Here is a 24928-nt window from a genome sequence, read left to right as displayed (position 1 = left end):
AAGAGCCCAGCGCAGCAACACAGGAGCATCTACCATTATGCTTTGATCAAGATTGTGGTCATGCATCAGTTGGCCTAGCAAGGTATTCCATGGGAGGATTTCATCTCTCGAGATTTCTTCACAGCGCCACCACCACCCCCTGAGGTTGTTCATGAGGAGGGAGGACCTTCACAGCAGTATGACATCCCTGAGCCCAGACATGTCAGCTCCCCTTCATTGATCACATATCAGAGAGGCCACAGGGCCTTATTTGCATCAGCTCGGCGAGTATTTTCTCCACATCATGTGGAAGGGGTCTCGCCTTCTTCATCAGCACCGCGAGTGTTATCTCCACACCAGGTGGAAGGGGCCTCGTTTCCAACAGCAGCACAGGTATCAGAGAGAGGCAAGCAGCGCATGTGGTTACATGTATTGATGGTGTGTTTCTCTTTGTACTTGTAAGTTTGTTATGTGAATCATCTTCTTACTTTTCCTTCTGCAAATTAGGCAAATAAAGTGTTAAAGTAGAATTCATGATTACCATGCTCTGCTTTTAAGTTTGCTTAATATCAATGTTTTCATCTGTTTAAGGGGAATTCAAGGTGATTGCTTGCTCTCCTTAGCTCCTCACCAGTCATTCTCATCCATCCAACTCTTTCAAAGGCATCAATACAGTCTCCTATCTTGCCCCAAAGAGCCCCCTGCGAAAACTGTGTCCAATCCCCGCACCCAAAATTGCCTTTCCCCGATTTTCCACCAAAATCCTAAAAATCTCAAATCAAACCTTTTATCAGTTTACTAGCATAAAATCAGTGTTCTTTATTGGTTATCTCTGCCCTTTGAAGATCTTTGCCGAGATATACCGGAGAGAGCCCTCTCTTGCCCCGTAGGGCTAGCTACGAGGCTAAGTGGTTTGATGTTGCCTTGGAGTTTGCCTTTCTCAGCCTGAGGTGAAATTTCAAGTGCTAACAGACGCAAAGGGTTATGAGGATGACGCAGAGCAGCAGGAGGCCAACACAGTGCTTTAGAGTTGCTGAAGAGGGTTTCGTGGGACAGGTTTTTTGAATACCTATTTCTGAATAGAGAGGCATTACTGCCAGTGGTTTTCTCTGTCGGGTGGGCCAGTTTGGCACTCAGTTGTACTCAAGGAAATACTGCATAATAATAAACCCTCAGAATAGCTGCACTGGTTTTCCCACATTGGGTTTTTCCGGGGATATTTGTCCAAAAATAACGGTGTCACTTGTGTGTTTGTTTTCTTTCAGCTGTTGATTTGTAGCTGTTGAGACTGTATTGTGTTTATTTCGTTATTTATATGTTTTAAATAACTTGTTCGAATTTAACAAGTAGAAGAAATAAACTAGAATAATATAGATTAAATTCTAATTGATAGACTTAGAACTTTCAACATGGTATCAGAGGGAGGTTGCAGATCACAGGATAGCTGAAAGCATAAGCTAAGCAGAGCATTTGCAGCAGAATCAACTGTCCCGAGTGACAGAAGCTGATCCTTGCAGAAAGCAACAGAAGAAGGGTTGACGCAGAGGGACTGCGTCATCAGTCCGGGCTAGAGAGAGGCCAGCACAGAGGCTAAGGAGGGCAGAAAGAGGCTCACGCAGAGCCTAGGAGGGTTGACGCAGTTGGCTAAGGGAGTTGTTTTGCCAGTGCTAGGATTGCGCAGAGCCTAGAGGCTCAGTCCTTCAGTAGCTAGGGCATAGGACGCTGTGGGCAGTTTGCGGGAGCGACGTTGGTGGGGTACTGTGGGCGGAACAATACCTAATAGGGCAAAAGCAAGGTAGGGGGAGTTGCTACCGAGGCAGATTTCTAGCCAAGGAATCCGGAGAGATGCAACTTGACGATTGGCAGAAGGATTTCCAGAAGTGAAATCGTGACTTAGAGGGAGTCCAACAGAGAACTTCCAGGCCGGAAGTAGAGAGACTCAGCAGGAGTCGAAGAGAGAACTTCTGAAGGGAAGTAGAGAGACTCAGAGGAGTCGACAGAAGAGCAGACAGATGGCCATGAATGGGCTGAGGGATTAGGACAAGCTAGACGAGGTGTCCAACTTTGTGGTCTGGAAGGCCAAGATCTTGTCCATTCTAGATAGACATCGCATCGAGGCCTTCGCCTTGAAAACAATGGCGATCCCAGTTGACCTAACTGAAAATGAAAAGTTCGAGGGGGCCAGGGCGAAGTGCATCATCCTTGATGGGGTCAAGGATCATGTTGTCCAACATATTGCCGAGAAGGAGATGACAAAGGAAATGTGGGACGCCTTGAAGAAATTGTACCAACATACTTCCGTGTAGAGGAAGATGTTACTTGAGAATCAGCTGCGGTCATACTAGATGCAGAAGGGGAAGTAGGTAGATCACTTCCTCGGTCGGTTGAAGATCCGGGACCAATTGAATTCCATAGGGGCTACGCCGGGTGAAAAGATGTTGGTGAGGGCCGCACTAAACGCAGTCTTCGAGGAGTGGGAGACATTCGTCTAGAGCATACTGGGCAGGGCAAATCTTCCAGATTGGGAAGAATTGTGGGCGGCTCTTCGCTAAGAGGAGGTCAGGCAATTGAGCCTAGACGGAAAGTAGCAGCAAAGGAGTCCGGATCAAGAAGGAAGATGAAGAGGATGTAGCTCTGGAATCTGCGAGAAAGCAGGAAAAGAGGAAGAAGAAGGACCTCCAAGGTCAAGTGCTTCCACTGTGGGGAACTGGGTCATTATGCGAACCAGTGTTTGAGGAAGAAGAACAAGGGAGAGGCGTCTGACTCTAAGGCAACGCCAGCGAAGGCGGAGAAGGAGGTAGAGGGGGATGACGATTGTGCTATGAGTGCTCATGTACCTCTAGAGAAGAGAGAGTAGCAGGACTGGCGATGTTGGTAGAGACGAATGCGGATGAAGCGACAGTGAGTGCTACAGTGCAGGATTCCTTGAGCAGCGCAAGGCTAGCAGGTTGCAACAATGCAAGAGGCATGGAGAGTGTTGCACCAGTGCAGAATGGCATAGAGGTGTGCAACGGTGCGAGATATAGGGAGTTGTTGCAGCAGCACAGAGGTCAGTAGAGGGAGCACTTTCTAGTGGCAGAGAGAGTTTCAACATCGGTAGTGTTTTTACCCTGACAGGGATGTCAGAAGTTGGGTGGATTAGTTACTTACTTCTCAGTAACTGAGTGGCAGTGCAGTAGCATGATGCAACATGATGAGAGGGGTTTGCAGTGCAAATACAGTGTTGGGAGAAAGGATCAGCAGTAACACGGATGCAAAGGGAGTTGCTGTACGAATGCAACAGTGGCAGTGGCAAGGCCATGTGTAGCAGTACAGGATGTAGCAGTGCAGAGGATGTTGGGCAGGGAGGCCTAGCATCAACACAGGTACCAGTGCCATATAATCAGAGTAATGCTCAGGGAAGAGTATTACTAGAGCATAGTCCTCGACGCTCACTAAGAGGGAGTGTTGATTTGGGGTAGCATCAGATGTGCTCTAGACATGAAAATTGGTGGAGAGGATAAAGTGCATGAGATCTCCAAGACCCAGAAATGGTTTGGGTAGATTGTACCCGGTTTGGGAGATATTAAAATAATCAATATTTTTAATGGAGTTCCTAAGCCTAAACTTAGGAAAAATAAAATAGTAATGGGTATTAATATAAAACTGGGTTAGAAGGTTCCAAATGTCACGGATCAAGCCAAATCTAATCTTAGCTGTTGATTAGAGATTTAATCTCAGCCGTTGATGGACCAACAAGAAAAGTATAAGAAGAGGCTTGAGGGTCAGTTGGAGAACACCCCAGAGTGATCAATCGTTCGATTTGCTAGAGCGGGGTTGCTAAGAAAAGTCGAATCAGTGATTAAGAACGAGGGGCAGTGAGTACTGGACAGAGAGGCAAATATAGTATCTAGAGACCAGCGCAGAGGCAAAGAGCGAGTTGCAGCAGCCAGAGTAGGCCACACAGAGCCTAGCAGAGACAACACAGAGGCCAGAGGGCTTGCGTCATCCACACAGAGGGCTGCAGGAGTGACGCAGAGGGACCTAGAGGCTGCATAGTGCCTCAGAGGGTTGACGCAGAGGGTTCTGAGGCTGACATAGAGAAACAACAGGTTGACACAGTGTTTCAGAGTTGATGGAGAGGGTTTCGTGGGATAAATTTTCTGAATACCTGTTTCCAAATAGAGAGGTATTACTGCTAGTTGTTTTCTCTGTTAGGTGAGCCAGTTTGGCACCCAGTTGTACTGAAGGAAATACTACATAATAATAAACCCTTAGAATAGCTACACCGGTTTTCCCGCATTGGGTTTTTCTGGGGACATTTGTCCAAAAATAACGGTGTCACTTGTGTGTTTGTTTTCTTTCAACTGTTGATCTGTAGATGTTGATACTATATTGTGTATATTTCGTTATTTATATGTTTTAAATAACTTGTTTGAATTTAACAAGTAGAAGAAATAAACCAGAAGAATACAAATTAAATTTCTAATGGATAGACTTAGAAATTTCAACACCAGGGACAAACCCCAATGTGGGGAAACCCTTGATCAATTCTTCTTATATTCTTCAATAGTTCTGTTAGCGCTTGAAATTTCACCTCAGGCTGAGAAAGGTAAACCTCAAGGCAACATCAAACCATTTAGCCTCGTAGCTAGCCCTACGGGGCAGGAGAAGGCTCTCTCCGGTCTATCTCGGTAAAATCTTCAATAGATGAGATGACCAATAAGGTAACACTGATATTAGGCTAGTAAACTGATCAAAAGGGTTGATTTGGGGTTTTTTTGGGTTTTTGGTGGCAGATTGAGGAGAGGGCAATTTTGGGTGCGGGGATTGGACACAGTTTCTGCAGGGGGTTCCTTGGGGCGAGGTAGGAGACAGTGTTGATGCCTTTGATTGAGGTGGATGGTCAGGAATGAAAGGTGAAGAGCTAAAGAGAGCAAACAATAACTTTGAATTCTCTTTAGACAGTAGAAAACATTGAAATTAAACAAACTTAAAAGCAGAGCATGGCAAGCATGAATTCTTACTTTAACACTTCATTTGTTTAATGTGCAGAAGTAAAAGAAAGGAAATGAGTCACATAACAAGCTTACAAGTACATTGAGAAACACACCATCAACACATGAGTCCACAAGAATCCCAAAGAGGACTGCAAAACCCTGGTCTTCCTTAGCAAAAAATTGCAGAGATACAGTGAATAATACAATGATAGCTTCTCCCTCAAGAGTCCAACCATGAAAATGAGCAAGAAAGTACATAATATAGATGATCTAACCTCTTTCCCTGCCTCCATGGGTCGAGCTCACTATCCTAGGAGCTGTTTCAACCACTTCTAAACTAAGCACTACAAACTAGGCAGTCAAAACAACTTGCCTCTATAAGCTAGGAAACCAATTCATTCATTTAATATTTACCCTTTTCATGAATGAATCTTCTAGAAGTGTTACATAAGAGTAAAAGTGTCTTAAAAGTACAATAATTACATCAAAGAGAATCATAATTCACCCCAAAAAGTCAAACTTGGTCAAACTGCGTTTTTCTGAGCTGTACAGTGCATTTTGGAAAAATCTGCCTGACGGGTCGCGCGCCCCTGCCTGACGGGGCGCGCACCTTTGGAGCCACTTTTGGGGTATTTGCAGGTGTCCAAATTGGGCAAGAGTAGGCTTGTTGGAAAGGTCTGTGAGTCTACTTTCCAACCCAACTGGAATTTTTGAATTTGGAGTTCATTTGCCCTGTCAAAAATCAAATCTCCCAATACTGCTTTCTGCAGTTAAAAAAAGTGGCAGAAAGTCATTTTTTTCTAGTTTTTCGACTTTCAGGAGGCCCAAAACTTCACCAAATCTCAAGTCCATCCATGAGCATGTGTAACTTTGCATGACAAATCTGGAAACGCTGAGTTTTTGCCAAATGGAGTTGCCATGATGAAGGGTCGCGCGGGGGGTGAGACCCGTTAATGGAGAAAACCTGTAAATGGCACAAAACATTCACAATTGACAAAATTTTCTCCAAATTTCTTGAAATTTGAGCTGAGAGTCCCCAATAAAGTACCATGCTCAGTCAAAGAGGCTTTGGCCAAAATTTGGAGTGGATCGGGCCTTTTCCGTCATTTTAGTGCCTTGGCCAACCTCCTTGGATCCGACGATTGTAATTTTGACATTTCTCTAAAACCATGACACCTGTGCAAAAAGTGAAGGAGGTTTTTCTTCTTTGGCATATTGTGGACAAAAACCTCTCTCAGTTTTCCAAAATTCATCTTTGATTGCTCTGGAACATCATTTGAATGCGACTTGTCCCGATGTGTGAAACAAGGAATTTTGTCGAAATGGAGCGAAATGAAGGGGATAAGAGGCTTCTAAATTCTTGGGGAAATTTTTGGGAGTGGGGCGGGATGTTAGGAAGCAGGGGAAAGTGGAATCTCAGAGATTGAGCGAGGGAAAGGGGTCCAAAAGGGCAAAACACAGGCCAAACCTAGAAAATTGCCAGGTTGTAGCTAGAAACTAGGGTTTGTACAAAAATGAGGAATTTGGGGGATCTCAGTAATGGAAAGCATTTGGTAAGGTACTTTAAGGATAGGGGAAGGTGTATGAACATCAGGATACAAGTTTCGCCGATGATTTGACCGTCCAAGAGAAATTAGCTTCAAAACCCTAGGAGAGGTAAATGACCTTGCCTAGGCGTAACTGAAGCATGGACAAGATGTAAAATGACCCATTAGACACTGAGATGATAATGAAAACCCTATGAATGATGATAAACTCAGCTGAATGATGACATGGACCGACATTTGGACAACTTTAGAAGGAGTGAAAGCAAACCCTAGACCTAATGCTTAGTGACCAAATTTTGCTTGAAAACTCTTTGAAATGACAAAATTTGACCTTGACACTTCAAAATCACTTTGTAAGAGCATGTTTGATCACTGGAGGAAGGCTGGAAAGACTGACACTAACATTGGCTCCAATGGGGATGGTAGCTCCTTGGAGGTGCCAAGAACCTCAGACCTCTGGGAGAGCAGACCAGTGCTTTCAACCATTGGGCGATGGAGTCATTATTTTGGAAAACGACACAAGACTTTGACTCATTTATTGACTAAAACCTGACTCAAGCCGACACAATTATGAAACCAACATGACTGAAAACTGACTCATAAATGACTCATGACTGACTTAACGAAAACAAGAACTTACAAAGCTTATTGAAGGGCAGCAGTCCATCAAGATTTGAAATCATGATGACAACCACCTGTGTTTCTTACAAAACAATATACATCAAACTATATCAAAATGCCAATGCAACCAATCAAGCAGATGCCTTTTTGATTGATTCTCTTGATTAGATCTTCTGGTCAACAATACAAACCTATCACTGGGCATCCAAAAACATAGCTGACCATGATCTCCTTCATCACTGAACACAACAATAAACACCTTCACTGCTGACTGTAACAAATCTGCCATTGGATCCTGGAAAACATGAAGACTTGACATTGCCACCTCCTGCTGAAAGAACAAGGTGTCTTTTGCTTCAAATTCTGATCTGCCTTCATCATGTGCTTCGGTGAAAGTATGCTCATGGGCTTCAAATAACTCCGAACAAATGGATGAGCAGATCTCTTCTTGGAAAGACATTTCAACACATGAAACATATGAAGAATCTGAAAGGTAATCCTGTATGCTTTGATCTTCTGTAGTTTGACAATATGGTAGGTCATCTTCATATGGTATGACAGCTGGATTATCATCTTTGTGAAGGAAAACATTATCTGTTTGCTGATCTACAAGACAATCATCTTCTTCAACAGAGGAAGAAGTTTCCCCAACACTTTCCTGACTATGTGTGCACTGCAAGTCTGCTGTAGCTTGGGCTGTAACAAAACCTTTCAATAGCTGATCTATCTCCTCTTCAGACAAAGGAGACAATACCTTTTGTTTTCTTCTGCTTAAACAATAATTATCTTCATATGATAGGGCACTCAAACTATCATTTATTACTGAGTTATTGAAAGGAGATTCATCACTTACTTGCACAAAGATCTCACCTTGCTGTTCATGAACATCTGAATCCAAAACTCTGTCTATGATCTCAACAGTAGAGCTCTCTTTGATGGGCTTCAGCACAAGATATTCCTGGTCATCATAATCTAAATGTTGTTCTGAAGTAGTTGTCCTAACATTATCACATTCTGCAGTTTGGTCTTCTTCTGTGGGCAGATCTGAAACGAGCTATTCTCTTTCATCATCTTCCACTATATGGAAATCTTTAGCCTGTTGATCTTGACAAGTATCCTCTAAGATTTCTGTGTGCTGCTGAAACGGATTTTCATACAGAGTCTCCATGATCTCAACATCCATAAAATTATCATCTTCATAATATTTCTCAAGGCTTTCAATAAAACTATAAGCATGCTTGCAACAATCATGAACCAAATTTAATGATGGATAAGAGTCCTTATATCTTTCAATGAACAAGGCATGAAAATCCTTTAAACAGTAAATACAAGCAGGCAGCAAACTTTCATACCATGATTGGGCTTTACCTTCTAGGGTGGCCAAGAATATCTTCATCAAACAATCTTCAGGAAAATACACCTTCAACTTGCGAATATGCATATGAAATCTAACTAGATGTAAAGCGGCATCCTTCTTACCATCATCATTAAATATAGGCAGATTCCTTGACCAATCTACCTTTGGAATTTTATTTGGAAAACCTGGAATGTGATCTCGGCTCAAGGGAGCATATCTTTTTGCAATCCGATCCATCTTGAAAAACTCAAAGCTACTGATCTCTCTGCAATGAAGTCACCATGAAGCACTGATCTTTGGAGTTTTCAATGAAGGAGTCGCCAGTGAATGATTTCAGCTTTGCAAGTGTCTGATCGTTGTTCACCATCGACAATCAGATCTGAACTTGATACATGTACTGGGGTAAAATGCAGATGAAGTGCTACATTCACAAGCTCACGGAGATGGACTGAAGCAGCGTTTATCTACTTGCGCTTATGCAAAGCAAAAGCGTTTCGAAGGCTACCTGGCGTAACTTCAGGCTCCGTCTAAGACTTATGAAATAACACGTCAATGAACAAATGATCAATTGTTCTCCCCAGTATGGTCGCCAGTATGTTAGCGCTTGAAATTTCACCTCAGGCTGAGAAGGGTAAACCTCAAGGCAACATCAAACCATTTAGCCTCGTAGCTAGCCTTACGGGGCAGGAAAAGGCTATCTCCGGTCTATCTCGGTAAAATCTTCAATAGATGAGATGACCAATAAGGTAACACTGATATTAGGCTAGTAAACTGATCAAAAGGGTTGATCTGGGGTTTTTTTGGGTTTTTGGTGGCAGATTGAGGAGAGGGCAATTTTGGGTGCGGGGATTGGACACAGTTTTTGCAGGGGGTTCCTTGGGGCGAGGTAGGAGACAATGTTGATGCCTTTGATTGAGGTGGATGGTCAGGAATGAAAGGTGAAGAGCTAAAGAGAGCAAACAATAACTTTGAATTCTCTTTAGACAGTAGAAAACATTGAAATTAAACAAACTTAAAAGCAGAGCATGGCAAGCATGAATTCTTACTTTAACACTTCATTTGTTTAATGTGCAGAAGTAAAAGAAAGGAAATGAGTCACATAACAAGCTTACAAGTACATTGAGAAACACACCATCAACACATGAGTCCACAAGAATCCCAAAGAGGACTGCAAAACCCTGGTCTTCCTTAGCCAAAAATTGCAGAGATACAGTGAATAATACAATGATAGCTTCTCCCTCAAGAGTCCAACCATGAAAATGAGCAAGAAAGTACATAATATAGATGATCTAACCTCTTTCCCTGCCTCCATGGGTCGAGCTCACTATCCTAGGAGCTGTTTCAACCACTTCTAAACTAAGCACTACAAACTAGGCAGTCAAAACAACTTGCCTCTATAAGCTAGGAAACTAATTCATTCATTTAATATTTACCCTTTTCATGAATGAATCTTCTAGAAGTGTTACATAAGAGTAAAAGTGTCTTAAAAGTACAATAATTACATCAAAGAGAATCATAATTCACCCCAAAAAGTCAAACTAGGTCAAACTGCGTTTTTCTGAGTTGTACAGTGTATTTTGGAAAAATCTGCCTGACGGGTCGTGCGCCTTTGGAGCCACTTTTGGGGCACTTGCAGGTGTCCAAATTGGGCAAGAGTAGGCTTGTTGGAAAGGTCTGTGAGTCTACTTTCCAACCCAACTGAAATTTTTGAATTTGGAGTTCATTTGCCCTGTCAAAAATCAAATCTCCCAAGACTGCTTTCTGCAGTTCAAAAAAGTGGCAGAAAGTCATTTTTTGCTAGTTTTTTGATTTTCAGGAGGCCCAAAACTTCACCAAATTTCAAGTCCATCCATGAGCATGTGTAACTTTGCATGACAAATCTGGAAATGCTGAGTTTTTGCCAAATGGAGTTGCCATGATGAAGGGTCGCGCGGGGGGTGAGACCCGTTAATGGAGAAAACCTGTAAATGGCACAAAAAATTCACAATTGACAAAATTTTCTCCAAATTTTTTGAAATTTGAGCTGAGAGTCCCCAATAAAGTACCATGCTCAGTTAAAGAGGCTTTGGCCAAAATTTGGAGTGGATCGGGCCTTTTCCGTCATTTTAGTGCCTTGGCCAACCTCCTTGGATCCGACGATTGTAATTTTGACATTTCTCTAAAACCATGACACCTGTGCAAAAAGTGAAGGAGGTTTTTCTTCTTTGGCATATTGTGGACAAAAACCTCTCTCAGTTTTCCAAAATTCATCTTTGATTGCTCTGGAACATCATTTGAGTGCGACTTGTCCCGATGTGTGAAACAAGGAATTTTGTCGAAATGGAGCGAAATGAAGGGGATAAGAGGCTTCTAAATTCTTGGGGAAATTTTTGGGAGTGGGGAGGGATGTTAGGAAGCAGGGGAAAGTGGAATCTCAGAGATTGAGCGAGGGGAAGGGGTCCAAAAGGGCAAAACACAGGCCAAACCTAGAAAATTGCCAGGTTGTAGCTAGAAACTAGGGTTTGTACAAAAATGAGGAATTTGGGGGATCTCAGTGATGGAAAGCATTTGGTAAGGTACTTTAAGGATAGGGGAAGGTGTATGAACATCAGGATACAAGTTTCGCCGATGATTTGACCGTCCAAGAGAAATTAGCTTCAAAACCCTAGGAGAGGGAAATGACCTTGCCTAGGCGCAACTGAAGCATGGACAAGATGTAAAATGACCCATTAGACACTGAGATGATAATGAAAACCCTATGAATGATGATAAACTCAGTTGAATGATGACATGGACCGACATTTGGACAACTTTAGAAGGAGTGAAAGCAAACCCTAGACCTAATGCCTAGTGACCAAATTTTGCTTGAAAACTCTTTGAAATGACAAAATTTGACCTTGACACTTCAAAATCACTTTGTAAGAGCATGTTTGATCACTGGAGGAAGGCTGGAAAGACTGACACTAACAAGTTCAACAGAGAGAGAGATAGTACAAATACATAAAACTGAGATTTTATGACGACAGTAGAAGGTACTTCATTATGACAATCTTCAATCATGCTGAAGCATATGCTGATGCAACATTCCTGAAATTTCTAGCTGCTCCAACAATTCTAGTTTCAGCCCCAAACTCCCTTGGTTGTTATGAATGGATGATCTGAACAATCTCCAAACTGTCCTAAGACAACAGCCCCAAGGTAACCCTTGTTATGGTGATATGGCCTGTGGCCTAGCACATAGCAACATGGAAGAGAATGTCTTCAAAACATCACAAACGCAACAACCAACACAACAACACTTTCAATCATCTTAACTGTGTATAAATATTGATCTATGGAGTACACTGTGATACTTCTCCCTCTCATTGCACCGAGATTATGATGGTCAATGAGATTAGGACTGCGGCTTTACTTTCACCAATATTGTAACCAGGAAGGAGCAATGTTGCAGGAAATGTCCCCCCCCCCGGATCTAAGGCCCGAAGTGCGTCCCGTACGGATTCGTATAGGAAGCGTCCCCGGAAGCGCGAGTCCAAAATTCGGAAGCGCGGTTCCGCCTGTTTTGGAGGCTTCCTGGAAATTTCAGAAGCATCCCTCCGAAGCGTGCTTCGTACGACGCTTCAGCCATACGAAGCGTGGCGCTTCGGAGGGCAAAGCGTACGCTTCTCGTATGGTTCCTTACGATTCTGGAAAAGCGCCGCGCTGTTTATAAATGCGATTTTTTTTTTTAATTTTAGGTGATTTTGCATAAAGGGGGTGGGTCCACCTTAGGTTAGGGTGAGGAATGAAGGGAATAAAGCCCCCATTCATTCCTCATTTGCTCACTTTGAGTTTATGAGAGTTGGAGAAGAGAAGAGAGGAGGAGAAGAGAAGAGAGGAAAGGAGAGGAGAAGAGAGGGGAGCTTGGAGGAGTGAAAGAGGAGGAGCTAGGAGAAGGAGGAGGAGCTTGGAGGACTTCATCTACAAGAGCTAAAGAGGTAAGTTCAAACCCTAAACTCCCTTATTTTTTTGACATTTTTCTCCTCCCTCTCCTACTCTTTCCCATTGTTTCTACTTGCTCCTTTACTTGCAGGTTGTCCACCACCTATATCCATATTCCAAGATGGTGTTCTTTTGGCTTCTATGTATCATTCCACTCTTGGTTTTAATGATGGCAAGGGGGAGTAGGAATAGAAGGGAAGAAGCACAAGAGGACAGTGGTCCCAATATGAGTGACCCAATGTATGATGAGGAGGAAGGGTTTGAAGAGGAAGGGGATGAACTTGAAGGGGAAACTGAAACACTAGAGGGGAAAGCTGCATTAACACCCTTGTGGAACTATGTGACCAAACTTGATGGGGGAAAGGGTGGTGGAAGCTACAAATTTGTGTGCCCTCATGGTTGTCATGGAGGAAAACCATATAGTGGTTCATATACCCGTGTGAGGAGGCATCTTTGTGGGGTGCTGGACAATGATGATAAAAAGGGTCGTGTGGAGATACAAATTTGCCCAAACATTTCATCTGAACAAAGAAGAAAATACATCCAAATAGAGGAGGCTGCACAACAAAAAAACAAGAAACCCATTCTGAATCAAGTGCAACCTCTAAATTTGGTAGCTCATCCCCTCATGGTATTTCTGCAAGCTTTGGAGTAGAAGAACAATAGGGGATTTCGTTAATGTTGCTGGGAGGGATGATGTGGATGGAAAGATAGTCCGTTTTCTTTGTGCTTGCGGTGATAGTCCGTTTTCTTTGTGCTTGCGATGTACCATTCAATGTGCTTTGCTCTCCCTATTGGCATGAAATGGTAAAGGCCACATCAATGAAGCCCCAAAAGGATACAAGGCCCCCAACTATGAGAAAGCTAGAACAATGTTATTGGAAAGAGAAAAAGCTAAGGTTCAAAGAGCTTTGACATGTTTTACAAATGAGTGGGTAGATTCTGGGGTATCCATTGTCTTAGATGGGTAGACAAATATTAGAAACCAACATTTGATAAATGTTCTTGGTGTTTCTTCTAGTGGTGCAGTATTTATTACATGTCATGACTCCTCCTCCATCAGTGCATCTGCACAAAACATTGCAGGTCTCCTATTGCAATCAATCAAAGATGTTGGTCCGAATAATGTCGTTCAAGTGATCACAGATAATGCAACAAATTGTAAGGCAGCAGGAAAAATTATTGAGTGTACTCATCCACACATCTTTTGGTCTGGGTGCCTGGTTCACACATTGAACCTTTTGATGCATGATATTGTGAAGCACAAAGAATGTGGGTGGATTACTGAGCTTTACAAGAGAGGGAAGAAACTCATTAAATTCATCACAGGGCATACAAGGGTAAACTACTTCTATGGCACTTACTCCAAGTTGCAGTTGCTTAATCTTGCAAAGACAAGATTTTCCAGTTATTACCTCACCTTTAGGTGGCTAGTGAAGGTGAGACAAGCTTTAACTAATCTGGTGTGTGCTGAATCATGGGATGAAATTAACACTGACAGAGATGGTGTTAATGCAGTCAAGGACACTGCTCTCGACATTTACTTTTGGTCACAGGTTAAATATGTTTTTCAATTCACCAAACCAATTTATTACATGATCAAGTTTGCAGATTCAAATCGACCAGTGATTCGGGAGGTGTATGAGCAAATGGATAGCATGTTGGGGCAGATTAAAGACATTGTTGAGCCTAGAGATATCAACTTTTACAATTATATTCGTGTAGAGGTGGAAAACAGATGGGAAATGCTAAATGTTCCATTGCATGCATTAGCATATGTTTTGACACCTAAATACTATCATCCATCATGGCTTTCAACACCAGCACCTGGGGGGGGGGGGGGAAGCAGGAGAAAACCACACCAAGATCAAGACGTTCACAAAAAGTATATGGCTGCATTGAGTAAACTAATCCCTGATGAGGAGGAGGCTGCATTGGTACGCAGACAGTTGAGCAACTATATGCTTAACATTGGTCTATTTGGGAGCATGCATGCAATTAGAGATCGAGAGACTTTTTCTTCTCTTGAGTGGTGGAACATGAATGGAGGGGCTACTCCACTTCTATAGACTTTGGCATTGCGGGTGCTATCACAGGTGGTAAACACTTCTTCTGCAGAGAGGTGTTGGAGCTCTTATTCTTCCATCCACAGTGTTAAAAGGAACAAGTTGAGTTTAGACCGGGCAGAGAGCTTGGTTCATGTTCATTACAACTTGCGATTGTTGTCTCATTACTGTGAAGATGCAAAGTCTAATAAAGACCTGCTGATTTGGGACAAGAATCCAGAGGAGCCCAATTTGGAGGATGGAGTGTTGCGATTAGAGCAATTAGAGGATGCTCTTATCCAGGCATGTCCATTGTGGTATGAATTTTCCTTATAAAGCATTTCTCTAATTCATGTTTTTAATTTTTTTGTTAACTAGTGTTTTTTTTTGGCATGATTTTTTTGAGCAATTCCAGGATGATGATGATCATGTCGATATGCCAGCCCTAGCCCCATCTGGTCCCTTGGTTCCTAGGTTGCATGGTTCAACACCAACAGAAGGGGATTCTTCTTCATCAGTTTCAGCGCCACTGCCACAACTTCCACAGGCACCATCTTTTTCATTGCCACCACGTGGAGGCCCGCCGCCACGTTCTCTTCGTGGTGGAAGGAGGAGAGATTAGTAGATATATTCACAATTTACTACTTTTGTCATAGATTACTCATTAAACTTGTAGGCTTGTGAATTTGAATTTTGAACCTTTTTTGTCTTGGCGGTGACCAAGTGACATATTTTGTAAGCATTATGATTTGAATTTTGGACATGTTGATAGTTGCTCACTTGCTAGATAAATCATAATATGCTCTATGTTTTATGTTTTATAATATGCCTAAATGTTTTATGTTTTATAATATGCTTAAAAATTTGATGTATGTTTATAATCGCTAGAATATAGATGGTTGATGTAGATACTAGTAACTACAATGGAATCATGGATGCCATATCTATCTTGATTTATGCAAAAATATGCATGTTTTCATGTCTTCTACAACTAATTTGGTATTTGGGATGTTTGTTTTGAGTATAAATGCATATATATATATATAACAGACGCTTCCGCAGACGCTTTGCTTCCTAGATTTTTGGAAAATGACGCTTCCGCATCCCCGCTTCCAGAAAACATCCCCGCCTCATCCTCGCTTCGTGCAACATTGGGAAGGAGCACAAATATGCATATATATATATTCGAGACTATTGGCAGAGTTGTTGTGATATCACTGATATACATATCAAGATTGCATGGAGGTAGATCCGTACATTATGAGACTAACTCTGCCAAGACGGTAAGACTCCATTCACAGAAATGCGTAGATTGACATCACAAGAATTATGACTATGCCGAGAATGAATCTAGTCCATAATTCATATTAATACATCGTCCTCATCCGAAGTCTTTTCTGCTCTATTCATCCAAGATCTATCTTAACTGCACCTTTAATTTACAGGTATGTCGAGAATGATACTAGCACAGAATTCCTCGTGTCCTCTTGTCATGCGTTCCTTAGATCTGAGATCAAACGTATTGCTATGAGACTAGCCGGGGTTCTTCTGCTCCTTATACCCATCCGTGGTAGTAGTCAAACCCTAAGTAGATGCCTCTTTATGGTGTGGATCTAGGTCTCCTTTTTGTTGCGTTTGAGGGTCTCTTGTGACAGCGAGTTAAGGTCCTTTCATGACCTGCAGCTAGGACATTTAGGACAGCATAACAGAGCTTCTCCTTCAGCTGTGAATATGCCTCCTTTACTGCGGCTAGGTCTCCCTCTAGGACAGAGAATTAGGGCCTCCTTTGATCTGCGTTGAAGCTCCCTTAGACAGCATATAGAAAGCCTTTTCTTGACAACGTTTAGGGCTTACACTTCACTGCTAATTAGGCCTCCTCCTTGACTGCGGCTAGGGCACGTTTAACTGCAGCTAGGGCACCTCCAAGACTGCGACTATGTCTCCTCCTTTAGGATTGCGTATAGGGCTATCCTTTAGACCTCACCTTCCACCAAAACCCAAACGAGTGGAGAGTGAGATCACAAGAGATGAGTGTCAAAATGACTTGAAGACCTCTTCTATTTATAATAAAATGTTGAGGATAGGTTGGGGTAATTTGGTTGCTGGCTGACCTTGACGAATTGTCACATAACACAAATAAATTCATATCTCTATGAATACACGTCGGAATCAGATGAACTTTAGATAAATCTTACACCTCTCGACGAGAAGAATCCAAGAAAAATATCAGCTGCCATAAATAAGAAGACCCACATGGAGCTTGGCCCTAGATGCCAATTTTAACTTTCTATGATCACTAAACAACTGAAAATTTAAATTTGTAATAATTCCTGAAATACTGATTCACCCCCTCATCAGTATTTCCAACAATTGTTATTGAAGCAGGTTCTTCAGGACCGATTTAACAGTTGGAAAGATATCGAAGGGATTATGGAAAATAAAAGGAAGAACAAGAAGCAGACATCGTGGAAGAAGAAAACAATTCATGTGAAGGACGGTGACAATGCGAGTAATGTATTAGATGTAGTGTTAGTATCAATATATGTTGGAAAAGGACAATCAGATGCATGACGATTCATTTCAGGAAACATGTATCACTAAGGCGTGCTTTTGCTCAATGATGCAAACTATTAGTTATGGAAGGAAAAGATGAAGTCTGAATTAATAGCTTCTGGATCTGATGTTTGGAATGTCGTGACTAATGGCCATGGGGAAAAACCTCCATCAGACCAAGTATTCAAGTGGAATGCTATGGCTTTGAATGCCATTTATTGTTTTATACCTAATTCAGAACTTGAGAAAATGATGCACTATGAATTGACAAAATATGTATGAGACAACCCTCAAGCCCTCCATGAAGGAGACAACAATTAAAGCAGTGAAGATGAAGAAGTTTAATCTGTAAGTAAGCTTCTATGTAGGAAGATAGGCCATCTTGCTTCTTCCTGTTCTGAAAATCATGATCGAAAGCATAGGAATGAGGAAACATTCAATGTATGTGATAGTTGATTTTTGAAGATTGTTCTAAAGGGATGGATACAGTCTGAAAGCAGATGAAATGGAGGTCCGCATTGTTTTTAGGGGTCAATGCCTCTAGCTAGTTGGTGCCAACAAATTGATTTGGAGTAGGGGCTTCTTGTTGGTGGGTGCTAGCGAAACAGTGAATGGGAGTGAGTGCTTCTTGCTGGTGGGTGCCAGTGAAATAATAGAAGGGAGTGGGTGCTTCCTACTGGTGGATGCTAGCAAAATAGTGGAAAGGAGTGGGTGCTTCTTATTGGTGGGTGCCATCAAAACATTGCAGGGGAGTGGGTGTGTCCTATCGGTTAGTGCCAATGAAGATATGTAAAGTAAGATTCAAGATTAAGAGGAAAGAAGAACGATGGTTTTCTCCCTGTATGGGTTTCTACCTAATATTCCTGTGTTCATATGCATGATGGATTGACTGGGTACTGTTCTTTGATGATGCTTTTATGATCACTAAACAACTGAAAATTTAAATTTGTAATAATTCCCAAAATGCTGAATTCACCCCCCCCAGTGTTTCCAACAATTGGTATCAGAGGAGGCTCTTCAGGATCAATTTAACAGTTGGAAAGAGATCGAAGGAATTATGACAAATAAAAGGAATAACAAGAAGCAGACATCTTGGAAGAAGAAGACAATTCATGTGAAGGACGGTGACAATGCGAGTAATGTATTAGATGTGGTAGTATCAATAGATGTTGGAGAAGGACAATCAGATGCAGAACGATTCATTTAAGGAAACATGTATCACCAAGGCGTGCTTCTGCTCAATGATGCAAAGTATCAGGTATGGAAGGAAAAGATGAAGCCTGAATTAAAAGCTCTTGGATCTAATCTTTGGAATGTCGTGACTAATGGCCATGGTGAAAAACCTCCATCAGACCAAGTATTCCAGTGGAATGCTATGGCTTTGAATGCCCATTTATTGTTGTATACCTAATTCAGAACTTGACAAAATTATGCACTATGAATCGATAAATGATGTATGAGACAACCTGCAAGCCCTCCACGAAGGAGATAACAATTAAAGCAGTGACGATGAAGAAGAAGTTTAATCACCAAGTAAGTTTCTATGTAGGAAGATATGTCATCTTGCTTCTTCCTATTCTGAAAACCATGATCGAAAGCATAGGAATGAGGAAACTTTCAATGTATCTGATAGTTGCTTTTTGAAGTTTGTTCTAAAGGGATGGATATAGTTTGAAAATGGATGAAATGAACGTCCGCGTTGATTTTAGGGGTCAGTGCCTCTAGTTGGCTGGTGCCAACAAACTGATTTGAGGGAGTAGGGGCTTCCTGTTGGTGGGTGCTAGCGAAGCAGTGAATGGGAGTGAGTGCTTCTTGTTGGTGGGTGCCAGTGAAATAATAGAAGGAAGTGGGTGCTTCCTATTGGTGGATGCCAACAAAACAATGCAAAGGAGTGGGTGTTTCTTACTAGTGGGTGCCATTAAAACATTGCAGGGGAGTGGGGCTTCCTACCTGTTAGTGCCAATGAACATATGTAAAGTAAGATTCAAGATTAAGAAGAAAGAAGAACAATGGTTTTCTCCCTACATGGCTTTCTACCTAATATCTCTGTGTTCATATGCATCATGGATTGAATATGTACTATTCTTTGATGATGCTTTAATGATCACTAAACAACTGAAAATTTAAATTTGTAATAATTTCTAAAATATTGATTCACTCCCCCTCTCAGTGTTTCCAGCAATATGTATCGAAGCAGGCTCTTTGGGATCAATTTAACAGTTGGAAAGAGATCGAAGGAATTATGGAAAATAAAAGGAAGAAGAAGAAGCAAACATCTTGGAAGAAGAAGGCAGTTCATGTGAAGGACGTTGACAATGCGAGTAATGTATTAAATGTAGTGGTAGTATCAATAGATGTTGGAAAAGGACAATTAGATGCAGAACGATTCATTTCAGGAAACATGTATCACCAAGTCTTGCTTTTGCTCAATGATGCAAACTATCAGGTATGGAAGGAAAAGATGAAGTCTGAATTAATAGCTCTTGGATCTGATGTTTGGAATGTCGTGACTAATGGCCATGGTGAAAAACCTCCACCAGACCAAGTATTCAAGTGGAATGCTATGGCATTTAATGCCATTTATTGTTGTATACCTAATTCAGAACTTGAGAAAATTATGCACTATGAATCGACAAAAGATGGATGAGACAACCTGCAAGCCCTCCATGAATGAGATAACAATTAATGCAGTGAAGATTAAGAAGAAGTTTAATCACCAGGTATGCTTCTATGTAGGAAGATAGGCCATCTTGCTTCTTCCTGTTCTGGAAACCATGATCGAAAGCATAGGAATGTGGAAACATGCAATGTATCTGATAGTTGATTTTTGAAGTTTGTTCTAAAGGGATGGATACAGTTTGAAAACAAATGAAATAGAGGTCCTCATTGATTTGAGGGGTCAGTGCCTCTAGTTGGTTGGTGCCAACAAACTGATTTGAGGGAGTAGGGGCTTCCTGTTGGTGGGTGCTAGCGAAATAGTGAATGGGAGTGAGTGCTTCTTGTTGGTGGGTGCCAGTGAAATAATATAAGGGAGTGGGTGCTTCCTACTAGTGGATGCCAGCGAAATAGTGTAAAGGAGTGGGTGCTTCTTACTGGTGGGTGCCATCAAAACATTGTAGGGGAGTGGATGCTTCCTACCGGTTAGTGCCAATGAACATATGTAAAGTAAGATTCAAGATAAATAAGAAAGAAGAATGGTGGTTTTCTCCTTGTATGGGTTTCAACCTAATATCTTTGTGTTCATATGCATGATGGATTGACAGTATACTGTTCTTTGATGATGCTTTTATCATCACTAAACAACTTAAATTTTAAATTTGTAATAATTCATGAAATACTGATTCACCCCCCCTCAATATTTCCAAAAACTGGTATCGGAGTAGGCTCTTTAGGATCAATTTAACAGTTGGAAAGAGATCGAAGGAATTATGGCAAATAAAAGGAAGAACAAGAAGCAGACATCTTGGAAGAATAAGACAATTCATGTGAAGGACGGTGACAATGCGAGTAATTTATTAGATGTAGTGGTAGTATCAATAGATGTTGGAAAAGGACAATCAGATGTAGAATGATTCATTTCAGGAGACATGTATCACCAAGGCGTGCTTTTGCTCAATGATGCAAACTATCAGGTATGGAAGGAAAAGATGAAGTCTGAATTAATAGCTCTTGGATCTGATGTTTGGAATGTCGTGACTAATGGCCATGGTGAAAAACCTCCATCAGTCCAAGTATTCCAGTGGAATGCTATGGCTTTGAATGGCATTTATTGATGTATACATAATTTAGAACTTGAGAAAATTATGCACTATGAATCGACAAAAGATGTATTAGACAACGTGCAGTCTCTCCATGAATGAGATAACAATTAAAGCAATGAAGATGAAGAAGAAGTTTAATCGCCACGTATGCTTTTATGTAGGAAGATAGGCCATCTTGCTTCGTCTTGTTCTGAAAACCATGATCGAAAGCATAGGAATGAGGAAACATTCAATGTATCTGATAGTAGTCTATCAGAAGATGAGTGTGGCCATGTAGAAGAATCTGTTTCTTTCATGTTAGATGGTGTTTCTGATTCAGAAGAAGAAAGGTTAGAAAAGTAATTTGATTTTAGAAGGAAACTTGTCTCTTCCTTAGAATAGATTAAGTGTCTCAAGGAGATGTTACAAGCTCAACGAGAAGAAGTTAAAACAACCAATGAAGTAGTGACTTGACAACTCAATGAAAAGGAAAGTCATTGTGAGAGACTCGAAGTTGAAATCATCTCTTTAAGGACTAGTCTAGAAAAGACCAATGAACTTAAAGAAGAATTATTAGGTTGAAAACCCGTTTAGAAGAAGCAAGGAGATTTGAAGAAGTAATGAATAACCAACTAAAGGAAAGAGAAGGTTGCCGTGAGAGTTGAAATGATATAGAAGAATATAACAATCAGTTGAAATTTCAAGATCGTACCAAGATCTTGGACAATCTCCTTAGTTGCCAAATATCTCCTTCCACTTAAATCAAGTCTTGGACTCCATGAAACTACTAAGGGATAATTCAATTCACAGGCATGTATAGGTAGTCTAGAAGATAATAAGGTAGCATTTGAAAGACTTGTTTTTTACTGGTTCCTATTCGGTTTTGACCGGTTCCCTGTCCGGGAGGTCTACCAGTTCGATTTTGATAACATTGCCTATTACACCACCTGGAAACCCTATCAATTGCAAAACCAAATTTTTTGCCATTTTCTTGATGATTCGTTCACATTTGGGAAAAAATTCAATATGGCATGTCATTGATATTTTTTATTGAGCATTTTGACACCAAGTTGAGTTTTTCCACTTTCAAGACCACATGCATTGGAAAATATGTATTGCCTTGGGAGGTGTGAACAAACTGAAAAACTGAGACTACCATGTTGAGAATCGTCTGATGAATATACCATGGTGAAAGGCTGTGTTGAGAAATCTAGGGAAACAATAGTTAGGTGATTTCTATACTTATGATAATTGCTTGTGATAGACTTTGTACTTCTTTATTATGATCTTCTCTTCTTGAGTTATTATTATGTTCTTTTCATCAAGACAATTACCAAATCATGAACAATAAGAAGACAAGAGACACAGTATATAGGCTTGTCAACCAGGGCCAAAACCTCTCACTCTTTGAGGGGAAAACCCACACAAAATTCTTCTTATAGATCTTCATTTCACAAATACCAAGACCATGACAAAAACCCTTGACACTAGAGTCCTCCCAAGACCAAGTCACTAGCCCCCTCTCAACGCTGCTCTTCCTCTTCTCTTTCTCGGCTTCCTTTAGAATCTCGGTCTCTTCTTGTAGGTCTTCTACCCTACCACATAAACCGTAGATGACTTTCCTTCTTCTTAGAATGGTCTCCTTGAGAGGGAGAGACATTATACTTCTACTCAGCTCCTTCGCTAGAAGTCTTCCACCTAAACAAAATCACCTTAATGTAGCTGCAAGCCTTCGACCTCCTCTTGACACCTTTAGATCTGCTACGTTTGCACGTACGAGGAAAAACTAGCCGAAAACAATCCTCAACTATCTTCGCTATCCTTCCTTCTTGCTACGCTGATGTAGAGGCTTCTTTAGTATGTCTTTTCACACTTCTTTGTAGACTTGCTTAACCAAATTCCATATTTCTGAATGAGGACGAGCACTAGTATATATAGTCATTTGTCCATGACAGTTAGGCCGACATGATCTCTAGAGAAGGCCGACTTTATCTTCTAGAATTCTCCCTTCGTTGTAGGTCGACTTGATGAGGGCTAGTGACAAGGTCTTGGAGGATGACTTTACATAGACAAGTATGACTCTTTACAATGTGTAACATGTCTTCATTACATGACAATGACTCTTTAGACTTTTATGACTAGATGACAATATTCCTAAGAGCTCTCAATGGGAGTCTATACTAAAAATAAAATCCCTTGCTCATGAAGCCCATGATGCAAGCATTATAATAATTTTATTTTTCTTCTTTACATCTCTTACATAAAATCACAATTAAATGTCATTATGAAGACCGGACCTAGATACACTTTTCAACACTCCCTCTTAACTAGGGAGGTATTCATAATGGTACTTGGTCATTCTCAATTTGAAGAATTTCTCATAAGAAGAATGAGATTGGTAACCATTTGTTTAGCATCATATCAACCAACATTGTCACATAGCAAGGCCTTGACTAACAACTCTATCACTTCACTAGATTAGAGCACAATGCTGGCGAGACCAATGATTTATAGATACCATAATCATTGTCTCTCAAGGTACATACTCCACCCAGGTGTTTGCAGAGTATGATCTACTTTGGACTGTTCTTATCTTGGATAGCCAGTCCTCAAAGACTATTGGTCCTCTATGACTATTATCTTGGATGCCCTATCTCATCCTCAAAGAGCACCAGATGCCAAATGATTACCCAATCCTCTATTCTGTCTTCCTAGGTGAAGACCAGAATGATGTGTCTATCTCTCCCTCTTAATTAGGGAGGACATATCTATTCCAATAAAGGAATGTACCTAAGCTCCCTCTTGGCTTAGGAATTTCCAAGTTTCTTCCAAGTAAGAAACTTCTTTCCAGGCTCCCTCTTAATTAGGGACCTACAATAGCTCTTCAATTGCTTCAAGAACTCCTTCCCTCGATGTCATGAATTTCTTTGTCACAGAGTCTTCATCTTTTGGGACTACTTCATAGGGCATAGACCATCTATCACTTTCATCCATGAGTCAGTCATGTCTACTTTGGATTGTTGTTATCTTGGATAGCCAGTCCTCAAAGACTATTGGTCCTCTACGACTACTCTTATCTTGGATGCCCTATCTCATCCTCAAAGAGTATCAGATGCCAAATGATTACCCAATCCTCCATTTTGTCTTCCTTGGTGTGAGTCTTGTTTGTAAAATCTTGGAGTACCATAGATCCAGCTAGTCTCTTTGTGACTTTAATATCTAAAAAGGGAAGACTTCCATTATTTTCAATATCCATGGTGAACTTTATGTGCTTGGATTCTCTATTGAGGTGGTCAACAAAATTTGTAATGTCACAACATTGGATATATGCTATTCTTTTTGTTGGCATATCATCATATCTTGTAACATACATTATTTTTAAGACTATATTTTAGTCCTTTGGATATTATAGTTATGGGTTCGTCACTCTCCCCATGATGGCTATTGGTAATGACAAGTTGGTCCATTAGATGTGTGTCATCGAATAAGGAGGAAAATCAACACAGGTAGTATAATGTCAAGATGTCAGTTGAATCTATCTTGGGTGTTTAAGAGAAGTTGTTATCCTCTCCACATAGGTTCAAATCTTACTTGTGACATGTTTTCCTCTCTTAGGCTGATTGGGGTTGGGAAGGTACCAACAATCTCACTCTCGCTCGAGTACTTGAGGGTGAAATGAGATGTTTCAAACAAAGAGGCCAAGGGGTTATCGTAACTGATTGTTGCCATTGGTGCTGGGCATTTGGTTAATTCCATGCTAGTGAGTGCTTGGTTTGCATCCGCCTAGGTGGAACACACTTGTCTATTCTGTTAGGTTAATAAGGATGTTATCTATGAATGTGGGGAAGCAATCCTTGGGTTTTTCCCTTGAATTTTTCTATGGGGGAAAAATGTAGTATAATGTGAAGCAAGAAGTTGAAGAAGGTAAATGAGCAACACATAGGTAATATAGATGTCAAGATAAAATTCAAAATTCAAGCATAAGGTCATTTGTGACATATATAAGCGCATGTATCCCCTTTGGTGAATTAAAAAATATTACTACTTTTAATGCAACTGTGTCTTTCTAGATTTCCAGCTCTCTTTTTTTCACAGTCCCAAGACTATCTTGGGATAAGTACTCTCTTATACGCTTTTATCTTTCTTT

The 24928-nt window shown here is 41.0% G+C and overlaps 1 protein-coding gene across 3 annotated transcripts in view; it reads left to right on the top strand.

Moving 5' to 3' along the window:
* LOC149238917 (2-dehydro-3-deoxyphosphooctonate aldolase 1-like) overlaps positions 1 to 24928 on the top strand; it is a 459022-nt gene that overhangs the window by 245292 nt on the left and 188802 nt on the right. The gene's annotated exons all lie outside the window — the stretch shown is intronic.

Source organism: Pinus tabuliformis, chromosome 8 (assembly GCF_031772625.1).
Source record: "Pinus tabuliformis cultivar Carrire ecotype Pingquan chromosome 8, CPIR1, whole genome shotgun sequence".
NCBI classification, from domain to species: domain Eukaryota; kingdom Viridiplantae; phylum Streptophyta; class Pinopsida; order Pinales; family Pinaceae; genus Pinus; species Pinus tabuliformis.
The sequence above is the reverse complement of the archived record's forward strand: the minus strand, read 5'-3'. Positions and strand labels throughout refer to the sequence as shown.